The sequence below is a fragment of the Canis lupus genome, chromosome 20, assembly GCF_048164855.1.
Source record: "Canis lupus baileyi chromosome 20, mCanLup2.hap1, whole genome shotgun sequence".
Lineage (NCBI taxonomy): Eukaryota > Metazoa > Chordata > Mammalia > Carnivora > Canidae > Canis > Canis lupus.
The window spans coordinates 20,708,653-20,727,122 of NC_132857.1; the positions used below are offsets into that span (position 1 = coordinate 20,708,653).

At 37.9% G+C, this 18,470-nt stretch overlaps 1 long non-coding RNA gene and 1 pseudogene across 1 annotated transcript; both read left to right on the forward strand.

Moving 5' to 3' along the window:
- The first annotated feature begins 1,639 nt into the window (after positions 1-1,639).
- On the forward strand, positions 1,640-11,648 carry LOC140611584 (saccharopine dehydrogenase-like oxidoreductase pseudogene; annotated as a pseudogene).
- A 2,353-nt stretch (positions 11,649-14,001) lies between these two features.
- Positions 14,002-18,028, forward strand: LOC140611736 (uncharacterized). Its single transcript, XR_012012876.1, has 3 exons — positions 14,002-14,162; positions 14,414-14,805; positions 17,683-18,028. It is a non-coding gene; the product is annotated as an uncharacterized lncRNA (long non-coding RNA).
- The last annotated feature ends 442 nt before the right edge of the window (positions 18,029-18,470 follow it).

The following is an 18,470-nucleotide window of genomic DNA, read 5'->3' on the forward strand; positions in this document are numbered from 1 at the left end:
TTGAGTGACACTGTGAGATTTCCAAGGTAACCCTTTTTAGAAAAGGGTTATGGCTTCAGCCTCTCTGTGGCTCTCTGTCCCTCTCTGTCTGGTTGCTTGCCCTCAGAACACACCTGTCATTCTGTGAGAAAGCCAAGCTGCCACATACAAAGGCCATGTGTAGCTGTACCCACCCACCCCACAAATGCCAGATATGTGGGCGAGTCTTCAGATGACTTGAGCCCCCACCTTGAAGTCGCCCCAGGTCCAACGTGCAGTAGAGAGTAGATCAGGTACAAGTTGTGCCTACTGAGCCTTGTCAAAATACAAGTGAACAAATATATGTTGCTCTTATTTTAGCCCAATGTGTTTTGGGGTTGTTCACTACACAGAAAAAAGAAAAGGAAGATATTATCTAACTCTAAATTCTAGCCAACATATATTTTCTTATTGTTATAATAAAAGGCATATATTTTCGTTATTTTCCCCTTTTTGCATGTTCTTTCTCTCTGTAACACACACACACACACACACACACAGGTTCTAATATGTTAATTACTTAAAAAGTCTGGATCTAAACAAATACTGAGATCAGCAACAGAGAAATTACCTGAACATGTCATGTTCCGGTAACAGGTGGTCCAACAGTATGAATGTGCTTCCCAGATCAAGTTATACATTGATGACTTATAGCAAAAGAACACATCTGGAGATGACACAGCTGATTGTGAATGACGGTGGACTTAACAGAAGAGAGAGATGATGTTTCCAGCAAACATTAGCATCCTGTTATGACTCATTCTATGTCCTCAGGCATGAGAAAGGCACAATGTCTGTTCCCTTGTCTTTAGAACATTGGAGGCATTTTGTCCTCACATTGCAACACTGAAAGAACAGGTGACTAAGCAAGAAGAGTTGAAGGTAGTGCTGATTCTTCTGAATATATTCAGAAAATCTCTGGCAACAATAATGTAACTATTAATTGCCCCTATTTTTCTCTGATGGTCCTCAGTTTAAATATAAGAATTGATCTTTCTGTGTCAGGCTAAGTGCTAAGCACTTAGGCTACCATCCTAAAAGAGCACAATCCCTGGCCACAGGAATCTTGCATCTAGAGGAGAAAGACACACATATAGACAATTTCAGTACAGAGTGATAAAGGCTATAATGAAGTTGAATACAGAAGTCTATGAGCTCCCAGAGGACAGGCACTAAGCCAGTTGGAAGAGGGCTGCTTTCCAAGAGGACTTTCTGGAGAAAATGGGTTCTGAATCCAGCCCTGAAGGAAGAATAGGAGGGGAAGGAGAGAAAGATGGGTATGTATGCATTGCATTGGGTGCAGGGCAGGATAGGGACAGGTTGGAAGAGAGCTTTCATATGCAGGGGGTATATGGTGTCTATATGATCAAAAGCAAGACATTGCAGTACTATCAGGAAATGCAAAGCTCCTTTTATTCCTTATTTGGTTGGTCATCTTTTTTTTTTTTTTTTTTAACAATAGAATGAGAAGACCTAAAAGATGAGACTAGATATGAAAGCCACTGTTTGATCTGGAACACACCGGAGTTTCAATTTGGATGCCAGTGTAGGAAGCTAAATCAGGGAGTAATGTAATCATATTTGTGCTTAAAAAAAAAAAAAAAACCACTTTGGTGGTACCATGGACCAACTTAGAAAGGGCTGGATTCAAATGGACAGAGTTATTGGAGTTACTGTTAACATGCTGATGAGGACGAGAATCACTTCTGGTAATTTTCTTGGTGCAGCTTCTCCTCGGATCCTGGAGTAAGGATGACAGTGGCTTTTCAGTTCAGTGCTCTCCCACTGCTCCTTTGCCTGTGTCCAGTGATATCATGCCACCCTTTGGGTCCTTGTCGAACCCAGCTCTTTTCTGAACATGGAGCCCTGACATATCAACTCAATTATTCATTTCCCCCTTCTGCCTTTTATTTAATTCACCTTTCTGCTATTATGGTATTATTATGATAAGGGAATGAAAAATAATTACCACAGTGGTGCCAACAACTAATTATGAAAAAAAGTTCAGATAATACTACTGTGGTGACATCTGAACATCCCTCAACCTTCTCTACACATATGCTTTCTCTTCAGTTTAAAGGTAAGACTGTAAATAATATAATAAATAAAAGAATAGATACTTTGATGGTAAATAAGGGTCAAGTAGGAGATAATTTGTGTAATGTATAAATGTATAATAATACATTTTACAATAAAATACATTTATACAATAAAATGTATAAATAAATGTAATTTGTGTAATTAAAAGTTAATGTATGTTATTTCTAAACTCTAAGTTTAAAATAACATACATATAATCATTTTCCTCTGTGACTCCATCTAATTAACATTTTACCAAATAAATCTAGGCATATCAGAAGTGATTATACCATACCTTTGAAGCAAATTTATAATCTGTTATTTAAATAACTCATTAAATTTCAGAAAAGGCATCCAATTTTACCCCTACCTGTATCCTCACATTTGTCACATAATTTTGTAGGGCCCTACCATTTTGACTTTGGGCTTAACCATGTAACTTAATTTAGCCAATGGGATATTAGCAAATTGGAAGCAATAAAGACTTGAAAAGCACTTGCACAATTGGGCTTCCTCTGTCTTGCACCTCTGCCTTTGTGATGAGAACATACTTAGACTAGCCTAACATACTTAGATGAAAGACGTGTGGAAGGAAGCCTGGTCACTGTAGTTGTCACAGCTGAAGCCAGTCTAGACCAGTATGCAGCCAGCTGGCCCTCAAACACAGGAGGCAACAAACAAAGCGACAATCAAAAGAGCCATCCAATCAACCCCCATTTTCTTCCAGTCTCATGAACAATTATGCTTATTGTGGAATGCCACTGAGATTTGGCAGTTGGTACACAGCATTATCAAGGTAACAGATAATTGATACAGAAAAAATAGAAAACTTCCTCTAGTGTGGCTGATCAAAATTTGTTCTTTTAAAATTATTGCTTATTTAGGAATATTTTTAAAATATTTTATTCGTGAGAGACACAGAAAGAGAGGCAGAGACATAGGCAGAGGGAGAAGCAGGCTCCATGCAGAGAGCCTGATGTGGCACTCTATCCTGGAACTGAAGGATCATGCCCTGAGCTGAAGGCAGACCCTTAACCATTGAGCCACCCAGGCATCCCTAGGAAAATCTTTTTCAACTTTCTCACTCATTATTGGTAATGTTATTATTTGTTAAACTGACAATTGGTCTTGGTAATATAACCTTTAAGGATCATTGTCAAATTTGGGGAAAGCTCTATCAAAATTTTTTAGTATTTGTCACAGATATAATTGCTGTTTGTATTAATACTGCTAGTATTGATTTGTGTCTTACAAACAGGAGTGCTGGAAAGATCTACTTTGTATGATTTTTTATCAAAATCAGGCAAAAAGCATATAGCACAATGACATTTGTATTTACTGAATTACATAATATATTCTTGACAGGGGATATCTTCCATTTTGAATAGTTCTCTATGGGATCTGAATCCTCAAATTAAAATTTTACCCATCTGATTTGGAAGAGTTTTATGCAAACTATCTTCTAGCTTTGTATATTTCAGATCTTGATTTTCCTCCTGTATCCATATACTACTGATGTCAGTCTCTGCAGGACGTATTCATATTTTGCCATGACTTCTGGCCCTGCTCTGCATTTTTAATACCTAGTGAGTTGCCACATGGGGCAGTAGGAATATTCCTGCAGCCATTTCTAGGTGAGGACAGCAAGCAAAATTTAATCAGGTATGAAAAATGATTAGGAAACACATACATAAATCTTTCTATATGCAAATTGAACATGTCACCCACTAAACTTCCCTGTGGCTGGATCCCAAAAATGTCTATGCCCACTCCAAATACCATGCAGTGAGGGGAAATCACAACAGATGAAGACAGACAGGAAAAACACCTTACATTTGCAAAATTTTCAAGAAGATATGACTCAGTAAACACATTTCTAAAGCTCCTCCTCCCAGAGCTTTGAAGGGAGCCCGTTCAAGTGAGGAGTGCTCAAGCTTTATTAGCTTTGTGTTAAATCAGCCTCTGTAGGTTGATGCTACTAAAATATCCTTCCTTTATAGTTCAGAGAGATTTTAGGAGATTAAGTAATTTATTCCAGGATACAAAGGTAGCAAGGAGCCAACTCAGACGCAGACCCAAACTGTATAAATTCAGAACACAGAGATTTTAACCACCCTTGTATACTGATTCCTGCTGCAGAAAAAGGTTTAATGTGACCTGAACTACCGTTAATGATAGGATGGAAAGAACAAGAGGTATTTGGAAGAAATCTTTGGCAGTTGTTGCTAACCATATAAACCGGTGTAGAAGATCTGGAGCTCAGCTAGGACTGTCTGCTGGTAGGGATTAAATATCAGCTATGGGGACAAGAGAGACACAGAGACTAGAAGGCCAGCTGGGCCTGAAAGTCAGGTGGGAAGATAATTGACCCTGGGGAGGGAGTAATGTTAAGTAGCTGAGAAGGAAGGACAGGATGGTGAACTGGAGCCAGCACAGACTGATGGGTGGGTTGAGTGGATAAAGAGATTACAGACTTTAGTGGTATAGAAGGCCCTAAGGGCTTGATGGTGGTGAGTTAAATCTGTTATAAATTTGAAATCGACATCTACAGCATTAAGAAGGAGCTGGTTTTGAGGTTGCAAAGAATAGAAAGCTGGGGAGAAGATGGAAAGAAAAAAATCAAGCAAAGTAATGAAGATCTATCAAGAAGATATGAAAGAAATTTGTTGCCTCCTGTTTAAAACCTTCTATTATTTGAAAGTCATCATTAAACTCCTCACACTTCTCCATTAACCCAAAGTAGACCTTCAGGCCTCATCAAAGGGTCTTTTTAACCCTATAGTTAACTTCTGACTTCTGAATACTTGGGTTTCATATTTTCAATTACAGTATCTCCAAATGAGTCTATTGCATAACCTTATAACCTTCTAATAATGTTCTGGCTAAGGTCAGAAACAACTTCATTGCTACTGGTTAACCACAGCAGTGTGTTTGTTTACATCTATAATACTGTGGTGGTGCATGGCCCCTCTTGCATCAATACCAATTTCACAATACATAAGAATGTAGGGGTAAGTTGGTTAGGATCTTCAAAATCTATACCACCATGTCTTCCCTTCCAGGGTTCATGGTTGCATGTCCATAATTTTTGACATGAGATCTAAACCACATAAACTTGTTCCAAGCAGACAAAGGCCAAAGGCACTCTAGCTCTACAGTAACAAATGGATTGTGGTCTTTAATCTTTTGAAATACTTTGCAATGGAAGAGCTGTAAATAGATCCCAGTCTTTTCTCCACTCAGCTTTCTCTTTAGACCACAGTACTGTGTCTTCATCTTCTCCCTGGTAAAGAGACTCCAGGCTAAAAGGGAATTGTATACCAGAGGCGGTATAAATTACCCCCTCAGTCCCTTAGCTGACTTACTGATCTAAGAAGTTCCATCTTTTGAAGTCATAGAGAGTGAAGGCCAAAGCTTTCACTTCTGAAATGTCAAGAAACAATTAAAATCATAACATAAATGACACCAAAGGAAACTCATAGTGTTCTTGGTATCCTGGGGGAGAATTTCAGTGCATATCTCAGCCTTAAGTGTATAGTTTTGCTGAAAACACAGAGCAGTGAAATTGTCAGTGATTTGGAAAGCCAAATCAAATAGCCTTTGAAAGAAAATGGCTTTTTAATAATTTTAATGCAATTTGATTGGTTCCATTACATACAGAGGCCTAATTAACACTGCTTTGAACCAGTGAAAAGAAAAGGTGACCTTGAAAAGACTATTTTCACTGTCTAATAAGAATAAAATAAAACAAATGTGATTGTTATTGAACTGCTTTGGAGGGGAAAGAAAAACTTTTACAGTTTTTATGCAAAACTTGCTATTGCAAAATACCTATTATTAAAATCACAGTTTACAGTTTGTTCATATGAAAAGCATGAATTTCTTCATCAGTACAATAAACCTATTTGATAAATAGGATTCATATATGTAGATACAGTTTATATATGATGAAACAGGATTTGTGATACCGAGTTCGATTACAGAAACCCACACAGCTTGTAAGAAGTGAAGTCTGCACTTGAACTCAGGTTTCTACCTTTTGCACCAGCGATCTTCTCAGTAATATCACCATCTTACTCCCTTTGCTGTCAACCTGAGCCTTGCCCTGTGCCTGGGCACAAAAGGAGGCAGCTACTGACAAGATCTTTTAGAGCTCCTTCTAGGTGTTTGGGTGCCAGGCAAATAATTTTTGTGGATCCCTTGTTTATAGTAACATTTCAAAAAAAATTAAAAAGAATGAAATCTTACCATTTGTAATGGTATGGATGGAACTAGAGGGTATTATGCTAAGCGAAATAAGTCACTCAAAGACAAATACCGTATGATTTCACTTATATGTGGAATTTAAGAAACAAAACAGAAGAACATAGGGGAAGGGAAGGAAAAATAAGATGAAAACAGAGACTAAGGCAAACCATAAGACACCTTAATTCTCTTAATTCTAGAAAACAAACAGAAGGTTGCTGGAGGGGAGGTAACAGGGTGAAGGGCATTAAGGGGGGCCTTATGGAATGAGCTCTTGGGTGTTACATGCACCTGATGAATCACTAAATTCTACCTCAAAACTAATAATACACTGTATGTTAACTAAATTGTATTTAATTTTTTTTTTAAAAAAAAGGTTCTTGTGTTCAAGAGGTGAGGTGGTGTTCAAGCATCATTTAGAATCATTTAGATGCAGGAAACATCTCATCTTGTTTATTGACAAACATGCAGTTTCTGGGTGATTTCATATCTCTCACCACAAGCAAATAGTAATGCTGTTATAACTCACAATGCTATGAGTCTTTAGAATCTGCTTATATGGAAAAAAAAATATAGCTCTTCTTGCCTCTGCAACTGTCCGATAGTTTATTTAAAGCTGGTTTGCATCATTACTTTTGACACTGTGTGATCTATCATGCTGTCCACGAAATGCTGGCTTCCAATGACTCTCAGAATGTCTGTGCTTTACTGAAGGAGCTACAAATGCAAGTCTTCCTCCATCTGTGTAGGAAAATGAGAATAATAATTCATTTTATGGTGACATTAAATTTACCATCTAGAACTTTGTGCCTTAAGTATAGAACAACACATCTTTCAAGTATATCTTAAATTGAACTCATTAGTCAATAATCACTGTACTCTTAGAATGTTCTCTCTTTCAATGTCACCAGTACCCTTGCCTTCCACACCTGTTGCCTGTGGAAGGATAGGCAAGAGGTCAGTGAATGAAATGAGAAGGGTGGCCCCATTGTGCAGGACTGTCTACCCTTATCTGGCATGATCTAAGACAGACCTGAGAGTACAATATCACAAAATCAATCAGAGATGAGAGAGAACATGAAGAAGAGCCTACTGATATAATGGTGCATTGGTCTTGAACACTTTCAGCCCGGTAGGTGTGCCCTGGTCTGGGACACTTGACCAATATATGGCAAAGAGCCTGCAGAGGGGGTGGGCCTGGGTACCAGAGGGGGTACACAGGCTAAACAATATCTTCTGTCATGCTCATCACTTTTGAGTTTTATAGAAGGGAGGTGATACCCTGATTGAAAGATGGACAGATGAGAGCCATGCCACAGTCCAGACCTGCAGTTTGAGATCAAAGGTCAGTCGTAAAACAGAGTCTTGAACTTATCATGTGTCTGACCTGAGAGTCACATCAAATCACTGTGTCACCACCATGCCGATGGCCAATTTCATATGATCCCATAAAAGAAATATACTAGGCAGCAGACCAAAATGTTTGTCCACCCTCCTGGAAGTAGGGCCTGGGCAGGAAGACTAGGGACAGTACCATGGCAGGAGTCCCAGAGCTCCTGAGGACATGACACCACCTTGTGTGTGGGATAGAGAGTCAGAGAGTGCTCTGGTGGAAAGAAACAAAAACCAGGGTCACACAAATCCCAATATACATTCAGAGCACCCTTTCCAGGTGGCTCTGCGGGCTTCAGCTGGTCTCAAGCATGATAAATTGAGGTCTTAGAAATTGAGGAAGGAGGAAGACATTCCGAAGCTCAGGGCCTCCTGAAGTGTATGACCTGAGCACAGAGGCCTTTTCTTGCCCAGATATCTGAGTGTACTGCTCCCTCCATTTACTGCTTTTTAGTCAGTAAGACGATCAAAAAATCCAAAATATGTGATAAAAACTCTCACTTTCTTTACCAACTGTCATCCATTTACTCTACAAATCTATTCCCATCAGTTTTCACCTGCCCTTCTGCCCCAGAGGCTGGCTGGAAAGGAATACATAATCAGGATTTCTGTACCCTCTGACTTGCAGCTAGGTTTGATGGATGGGGAGCCCTTCTCAGAGATGAGAAGAAAGTAGACAAATGTGGTTAGGGAATTACACTCCCAGATCCCTCCTTGTGAAGCCATTTGGCTGTGACCAATCACCAAAGGCCATTGCTCCTCTCAGGCAGCCATCTCCACATTAGCTTCTCTCCGGGTTCTGGTCACCACCTCTCGATGGGACCAATTTGGCTGCTTCTAGCCTCAGGATATTGCACTATCCCTGGGGTGGTTTCTAGCCTCCTTATAATTAACCTTTTTAAAATTAGCCTTTATTGATACACATACAAATGTAATGCTTTGTTAAAAGATAATTAGAGAGAAAGTTGACAACTAGAGAAGGCTCTTGTTCAGAAGCCTGCTGCCAAGATGAGCTGCCTGTCAGCCTCATGAATAAACTAACCTCATAAAATTGGCTACTGGGACCCACATTTTAAGTTTCAGAGGAATGGAGTCCTCCAGCTGTGCACAAGGAGCATGCCACTCTGCCTGCTTGTGGAGGGAGGAGGGTCCATTTCCTGATCCTTGGCAAACAGTGCTATGGTTTGCCATAGGATTGCAGCCAATCATCATGGTTGGTTCCCCCATCTGTAAAATAAAGCAGTCAGACTAGAGGATCTCTGAATCAGTCTAGCACTAGAGTCTGGAATTTGGAGAATGTTACAGAGTACCTCTCTCCGGGCCTACCCCTAATACATTAGGTTCCAGGACAAGGAGTACAAATGGAGGTCAATTTACTATAACTCTAAATATTTAGAAGTTACAAATAATAGTAACAGCCAAATAAAGGGAAGTATATGTTTCTATCCTAACGAATATGTTTTCATCAGAACACAATGAAAAATATGCAAAGAGGTATTTTTTTGGCAAAATATCAAAGATATTTGAATTCAATCATGATTGCTCCTATATGAGTATTACTTTGACAATATTAGGATGAGTAATAAAATACATATATATATATAAATTATAAATAATTTTATATGAGTTCCAAAATTTTAGTAAACCACTGTTATTGTTATCAAAATTTCTCCATAATTCGTGTTCTACTGTTCTGTGATTAAAAAATAAGTGTAATTATATTCAAAGTATACATTTTAATATATTTTATACAAATATGAATTATAGTAAATGTAAAAAATTTAAACATTAAAATTATCTTTCATAAATGATTTCATTTTCTTTTAAATATTCATAACCACAAAAATTAAAATACGAAGTAAAATTAATGACTATCAAGTAAGTACTCCTATCAAAATTATTTAAATCAGGATTAGCTTTTTATTTGGTTTAAAAATATAATAAAATCTGGGCAGCCTGGGTGGCCCAGCGGTTTAGCACCGCCTTCGGCCCTGGGAGTAATCCTGGAGACCCAGGATCGAGTCCCATGTCAGGCTCCCTGCATGGAGCCTGCTTCTCCCCCTGCCTGTGTCTCTGCCTCTCTCTGTCTCTGTGTCTCTCAAGAATAAATAAATAAAATATTTAAAAATATATATAAAATAAAATCGCGTATATTAAAAAACTTTCTAGAATTCAATGTTCAGCTACTGGGCAATATAAAATATTAGCATTGAATTAGTATTGCAAAATGTTACTCACCAGTTATATGCCACTATTGAGAACATCAGGCTAATTTGCAAATATCTGCAGAAGCACAGGTTTCAACACAAAAAGTAGAAAGAAATTGGACACTTGTCACTGCCAAGAAACAATACATTATGTACAGTATCTGACACATGGTTGGGTATAATAAATTGTAATTATTACTATTAATAGTAGTAGTTACTAGTCATATTTATAGTAGTAATGGTGCTTACTTTTTATTTTGTGGTTCTCTGGTTATTCCTTTGCTCTGTGTCACAGAATTATTTGGTGTCTAATTTAAATAAAGAAAGCCTACCAATTCCTCCTATATCCACCAAGTGAAGTTCTTAAAAATCCAATGACCAGATTAGAGAGTTAATTACTATCATTTCACTTAGAAAGAATAGATTTTTACTATTAGCATCTAATTAATTCTATTTAGCAAAAAGTCATCTTTGATATAGTATGTTTTGAACCAACTTGCCCTTGCAACCCAAAAACTGAATTTTGGCTTCTAATTTCAAAGCCAGAAATGTAACTCAAACCAAAAATTTATGCAAAGCCCGATACTTACTTCATCTTTGTTTCCAATACAAACAAGGCTAGGAATATCAAGCCTTAAGAAATAACCTTTACAGTCAGTTGTCCTGTATTAATTTGTGCTTCATTACTATTTGCCCTTTTAGCTTTATCTCCTGGCTTATCAAACAGAAATTGGCAGTGATCACATTTTCTATGTCTTTGATGTTCAAACTGGATCTTTTTTAAAAATGCAAATTAACTAATATAGATGTATAGAGATGATCAGATATTTTTTTTAAGATAGCTATTCATACTAATAGTTGCAAGAAAATTTCTGTCACCCTGGTGCCTCTTATAAGTTGGGTTCTTCTCTTCCAGGAAAGAAAGCAGAATTTTTAAAGTCCTACTAAAGTGTTAGTATTATCTGAAATTTTTTTTAATTTTATTTGTTTATTCATGAGAGACACAGAGTGGCAGAGACATAGCAGAGGGAGAAGCAATTGTTGGTCCAAAATTGAAAAGAAGGTGGCCAATTTTTTACTGCAGAGAACTGAATAGCTATTCTATTCCTTTCTTGGGAGCAGATGTCTCTGTTGTGAGGCGGACTCAGCGTTACTTGCATGAGAATTTGGAGCCGCTTACGTGACTGTGGGAGGCATCACCTCCGTTATTAAGCTGATGTTTGCAGGACTTTTCTTTTTATTCTTTGTGAAGTGTGGCATTGGCAGGCAGCTTCTCATAAAATTTCCATGGCTCTTCTCCTTTGGTTATTTTTCAAAACAAGGTCCAACACAAAAACAGATGGATGCCGCCTCGTTTACAATGACATTCTTTGGTCAAGGATACAGTCAAGGCTTTGGTCCGGAGAAGAACAAACCAAATATGAGAATTTGTACTCAGGTGAAAGGACCAGAGGCTGGCTACGTGGCTACCCCCATAGCCATGGTCCAGGCAGCCATGACCCTTCTAAACGATACCTCTGATCTTCCTAACAGGGGCGGGGTCTTCACACCTGGAGCAGCCTTCTGCAGAACAAAGTTGATTGACAGACTCAATCAACCTGGCATTGAATTTAGTGTCATTAGCAGCTCTGAAGTCTAAACATTTGAAGAATTAACTGAAGGCATAGAATGCATGAATTAACGGCTTTTTTTAAATGTAAAATTTGAAATTCTATATCCTGTCTGACTGTGTGTAAAAAAGATGGTCAAATCTAAAATATATACACATTAAAAGCAGGAAATTGTGCTCACTTACCCTAAATTTAAAAAAAAAAAAAAAAAAAAAAAAGCTCCTCAGGGAGCCTGATGCAGAACTCGATTCCAGGACCCTAGGATCATGACCTGAGCCAAAAGCAGATGCTCATCCACTGAGCCACCCAGCCTCCCCCAGAAATATCATCTGTTAATGGTATGTCAAAGACCACCTCCAACAAAATAACTTATCTTGAAACTGCCAGAAATAACACCTAACTTCTGCACATAGGAGCACCTTTTAGAATTAAGATGACAAAATTTGTAGGTGCAGGAGTGATTATATGATTGTTAGGATGGTTTCCTGCCTTTTCCAGCTATATGCCAATTCCTCTGTTCTCCCCAATGTGGAAAGGGGAGCCAAAGGCCCCAAATCTTTCTCTCTCTTCATGACAGGAATAGTTTTATCTATGAGAATTCCCTAAAATTTTCCCAAGACATTATGGCCTGATGACAAAGGACGGCCCACAATCAGATAAAGAGAACCTAAACTGATCCCAAATGAGCACAGATTATCTGAGGCCTTTCTGCTTGAGGAAAATATTTCTAAACATCCAAATGAATGGAAGAGTCTCTGAAAATTGTGGCAGTAACCAATGTCTGAATAGGCGCAGATCTAGTAGTCCCAAACATGGTTTATGAATATTATTTAGCATTTTTATTGTCAGTGGCCAGACTCTGAGAGCCCTTGTTATAAAATAAAATCAAATTAAATGATGTTGGAGTCAAACTGGCTTTCGGAGTTCTTTAACTTCAGAATTAAAAATAAAAGAGAGAGTTAGTGACCTGGCCAATGTCCCAGCATTGGACTCTGGCATAGACAAAGATTGCAAAGCCTCCGAAGTATGATGTGATGGGAAGACCATGTGTCATGTGATTGGGAAAACCTTGGCTTCAATTCCAGTTTGCCACCTCCAAGATTATATTGGAGAAGTCTCTTAACATTACTAAGCCCCTGTTAGCCATTTTCACATTTTTTAGAATTAAGCATAAGCCATTTTCACATTTTTCAGAGTTAAGCATAATACCTGTTTGTGGATTAAATAAAATAGTGTCTAAAGAGTACATAGCAGATACCGTGAACATACATTTTCTTTTTCTCTCTCCAATCCAACATTCTCCTAACTACATACACTTATACAAGATCCCACTAAGGGTAGCAAATAAAGGGGAGTGTGTAGTGTTTTATATATTCTTTAAATCTCTGACCTAGAAAGTCCTTACTTTCAAAGCAATAGGCAGCAGTGACTCATTACTACAGCACTCAAAAATGAAGGAAGGATGGGGGTGGGGGGTTCCTATCGAAGCAAAACATAGAATACAGATGAATAAAAATACACATATACATATTTTATACACATTAAAGTATCTGAGGATAGGTATAACTAGATAAGAGGGTTCAATCATAACTGATTCTACTCTCTTCTGACTCATAAGCAGCATTAAGTAACTTCCTGTACTCTCCTGAAATGAGTTCTCTTTCTGCCCACCCCAGAGCCCTGCAGCCTGAGAACCTGGCTGTACTTCAGAAGTTGAGTCACTGCCTTTATTTTAAAGCCTGTTTCTGCCAACAGATTTCTCCATCCAATTTCAGAAAAGATTCACAAAGCATGATTGCCATTCGATACTTTAAGCAGTATCTTGTTTCTTCGGTGCAGGTATAATGCCATTAGACATCTAAAGTTGACCTCAAAAAAGTAGAAGGGTAATTTTGAGATATTATGTAATAAAAAAGTTGGTACAATATTCAAACTAAAAGAAAAATGCCAGCATTTCAACATCTCTCACCGTTGAATTCGACTGCAATTTCTGATGTGCAGAAGGAAGTGATGATTCATCTCAGTTCATAATGGGTCCCCAAAGTGCTAAATTTCTTTTGCTTTACTTAATCAGAGACTCCAAAGGGACCTGAGCGATGTGGTTTAACAGTGTGGAGACTCAATTTTTTTTTTTATTTTGTCTTATATGACCTTTTAATAATTTAATGGATTATAAATTGAAAGCAAAGATAACTTTTTAACTAAAAAATTAATTTATAAATTCATATGGGATTAAGCAATAGATAGATACATTAACAATAAAACTTTGACTTGTCACATGAAGTAAAAAGTTAGTTGTGGTGAAAGCATTCGGTTTCAATATTTTATAAAACACCAAAAAAGAATTGCTATGTTAAAAATGGGACATGTAGCATAGATTTATGGAAAGGAAGAGTGTAAGAAATACCTTGTGATATGTATGTTTATAATGAATACTCTTTGTCTGCTCCTCCAGCTGTGAAGATTGTGGTTTGGAGCTTGTTTCAATCATGTTCGTGAAGACCCAACCCACCAGTGTTGCTTTGAGCCATATCATGTGTCTCACAGTGTGGCATGGGAGGTCCATGGGAATCTGCTCGGCATTCGCATACATATTCTGGAAGGCTAGAAAGTAAGCACCTATGGACCATGTTTGATTAGTGAAGAATGGGGCTGATAGGAATGCTTTTCCCTTTACACACAGTTCATAAAACTCCTCAGAAGGTCCTACTGAGTAGAGCATCAGTTCACCATAAAAACACCAACCCATCTTTATATTAACTTTCTCCTTCCCTGATTGATTTCCTGTATTAGTTATCTATTTCTGTGTAACAATTGCCTCAAATCCTAGTGACTTAAAACAACAAATATTTATTTTCACAGTTTCCACGATCAACAAATCAGAAGCAGCTTCAGTGCGGTGGTTCTTGCTCAGAGTCTCTCATGAGCATGTAGCTAAAATGACAGGTAAGGGCACATTCATCAGAAAGCTTGAGTGGTGCTAGAGGATCCACTTCTGAATGTATTCCTGTGGTCGGGAGCAGGAGCACTCAGTTGCTTGTCATGTAGACTGCTGCTTACCTCATGGCAGCTGGTTTTCCCTGGAGTGAGAGATCCAGGAGAAAGGCCAAAGGAGAGTGCAAGCAGGAAGCTACATGTCTCCTACAACCCAGTTTTGGAAGGGCCATATTACCACTTCTGCTGCATCCTCTCAGTGCCATAGACTAACTGGTGCAATGCGGGAGGAGACTACAGAAGAGTATGACTACCAAGAGGTAGGAACAATGGGCTATCATGGAGATTGACCATCACACTTCTACCCTTCATTTATGATCCCTGGAATTACTTCCAATAAACTACTTGTAAAGGAGCCTTTATTTCAGGCTCTGTTTTTGGGCAGAAGCTAAGCTAAGACAATGAATAATTTTTTCTATATAAATTTTTTAAGATTATATTTATTTATTAGAGACACACACATACAGAGAGAGAGAGATAGGCAGAGGGAGAAGCAGGCTCCATGCAGGGAGCCCGACGCGGGGCTCGATCCTGGGTCTCCAGGATTATGCCCTGGGCTGAAGGCGGCACTAAACCGCTAAGCCACTGGGGCTGCCCTCTATATAAATTTTTTTAATGAACAGATCAGTATGTGCATACAGAAAGATTTCTAAAACATTATTAAGTGCAAAAAGAAAAATGTAGAACTCGTCTAGTATATGTAGATGACTGAAAGAATATTTTTAAAAAACTTAATAGTGGCAGAGAAGGTGAGAAAAGAAAGGTTTATTAATTATAATTTTATTATTCTCAGCATCATTTGAACTTTTGAAATACATTTATGTATTCCTTTAAAAATAATTTGACTTTTTTAGGTGGTGAAATTGTGGGTAATTTTTAATTTCTGTATAATTTTATGCATTAAAGGTGTAACAGTGCTTTGAAAGACCATAACAGTAATAGAGAAAATATCTTCTGTCAGGAACTACAGAAAATGTTTAAGAGAAGGCTCAATTCAAACACTACTTCAAGCAGTACTGTGTTTAGTCTCTTCAGGCAGTGAGCTATAACCTAATTATTTCACACTAAAATAAAAGTGGAGAAGCATTCCACTTCTATGAGAAATGCTGTCCAAGGACAAAGCACATTTCTTGTCATTGTGCTGACTATTTACCTTATCTTAACATCATATTAAAACTGGAAATACCTGGAAGAATCATCTGGAACCATGCCCTAGAATTTCACCTTTATCTCTTTTATTTTCATATATTTCAAACTAAAGTCAAACCCATTAACAATATGGTGCCATGATAATGAGAATTCCTATATAAATCATTTGGCAATGGGTTTCTATTATTTTCTCAAAGAACAGGTCAAAATCCGTAACTTGGTAACAATAGGCAACATTGGCTGGCAAAGCAAGTGATAAAGAGTGGCTCCCTGCATCCTCAGTATCTTCCTAGCCCAACCTTCCTCAGTTACAGGGAAACTGTTTTTGGTGAAACAGGGCCAAATAATCAGAAGATTCTTGGAATCATTAGGTCTCTCCTGGTTAAATTGTTGTGGAGGCTGCCCAAGGTGATGTTCAGTTGCAGTTGAGGCCTGGATGGATTTGGATGAAGCCTCTAGATCTCTCTTGTCAACCAGATGCATAACTCCAACAGGCAATTCACAAATTTTGCATAATATGATCTCACATTTCAATATTCAAAAAAAAAATCTCACCTATCTAGTTATAGCAAGATTTTGCTATCATAAGCAAAAGATATTGTTTATAGTCCAGATGATTTCTTAGTAGTGGTAACTTCTGTTAAAACCAGATAGGAATTTATTTTTTTTTCCAGATAGGAATTTAAATTAATATGTTAAAGAATTTGAACCATCTACTTCATTTGAATATAATTGTAAGGAATAGAGGAGACAGACCAAAAAACCTACAACTTACCATATTTTTTTTCCTAAAGATGAAAAAAGTGAATTTTATAAAATAAACATTTTTCCTGATTATAGGCACATTTCTCAGTAAGCAAGTTAATTTCCTACAATATTAATCATTAATCCAAGTGTCCTTGCCAAGTTTTCCATGTTCTCAATGAGAGACAGCAGTGGTTAAGGCATTATGTCCTTTGGGTGCTCTGGGCCATGACCACAGTGCTGTTCCTATTCTGACACATACGAACACAAGCAAGGCTTATTCTTGTAATCACTTTGGAGCTTGCTAATATCTGGAGTGCTAAATGGCATCACTTTCCACTCCTCTGGTATGAATCTCATTAATGTAATAAAGTTCAAAGTCTGATATAAATACATAAAAAATTGAGAGACTTTTTTTTTTTTTATAAACTGCTTAACTTCCCCTACAAGTTTTGTCCCCACAAAAAAATCTTGATGGTGGGGGGAGAATTGGATGAAGGTGGTCAAAAGGTACAAACTTCTAGTTATGAGATAAGTAAATCCTAGGGATATAATAGATAGTGTAATAACTATAGTTAATAGTACTTATTGTACTTGGATGTGGAAGATGAGTAGAAGAGAAAATTCTTCATAGCTGAGTCAACATGGTTGAGGAGGAAAGAAGCAAGTATTCTGTAGAAGGGTGCACAATAAACTATAAAGGTCACTCATGGTCTAAAGATCCCACCCTTACTCCTGAACTAGCACTGACCTCTCTTCCTTGGCCATGCTTCAGCAAATTTTTCCCACATACCTATTTATGACCCTGGCTAAAGCCACCTCTTCCATCCTTGATTCTTTTAGGTCAATCATTCTTCCTTCATACCTTCCTTGGGATGGCCTGAATCTATCCCCCACTGGGCTAATCATGCCTCCCTCTCTTACCTTTGTTTGTAGTTGTTCATCTAGACTCTTGCCACCTGCTCTCTTTTTATACAGTGTTTTATCCTTTGAGTTTTATTAGGTCACCAACTTTGGCTGTTTGGGGCTTTTGGTCCCATTCACTAAACTGTGAGAGTGACATCGGAAGGCTTACGGGTAGCAATAACTGAAGGGTCAAGTACAGGGATATATGAACAGAAAGAAGACATAGCTTGGAGGACAGTGGGAAAAAAATGAAAAATATTAATAATGTTGATTTTCACTTTTTCAACATTAAAAAAAAAAACAAAAAAACCTTTTTGTGCTTTATCTCCCAAAATTAGTGGAAGAGTTCTCATCATGATTCACCAGTAGTTCAAGATGAGCCTCCATGCTGGTTTCTACTCTTCCATCTGGCCTATCAGGAAGTCCTTCTTTGTATTTCGATTTGAATATCACCTTGTCAGTGGAGCTATCTCTGACTCCAGTGGTCCCTCATATTCACAGAAGATATGTATCAAGACCCCCAGAGGATGTCTGAAGCTGCAGATAGTACCAAACCTTGTATATGTTTTTTCTTATACATATGACCTTATGATAAAGTTTAATTTATAAATTAGGCACAGTAAGAGATTAATAATAACTAATAATAAAATACAACAATTATAACAATATAGCTATAATAAAAGTCATGTGAATGTGGTCTCTGTCTCAAAATAGCTTTTTATATGTACTTGTAATGACTGAGATGAAAAAATGCCTGCATGAGGAGACAAAATGAGGTGAATGACGTAGGCCTTGTGACAATGTTAGGCTTTTATTGACTTTCTGATCATCTGCTTCTAGACCGTGGTTGATTGGGTGTTGGAGGGGGTAAATGAAACCCTGGGAAGTGAAACCATGGATAAGAGGGAATCGCTTGGGATGCCTGCATGACTCAGCAGTTGAGCCTCTGCCTTCAGCCTAGGGCGTGATCCTGGGATGGATCCTAAGATTGAGTCCCACATCGGGCTCCCTGCATGGAGCCTGCTTCTCCCTCTGCCTGTGTCTCTGCCTCTGTGTGTGTGTGTGTGTGTGTGTGTGTGTGTGTGTGTCTCATGAATAAATAAATAAAATCTTAAAAAAAAAAAGA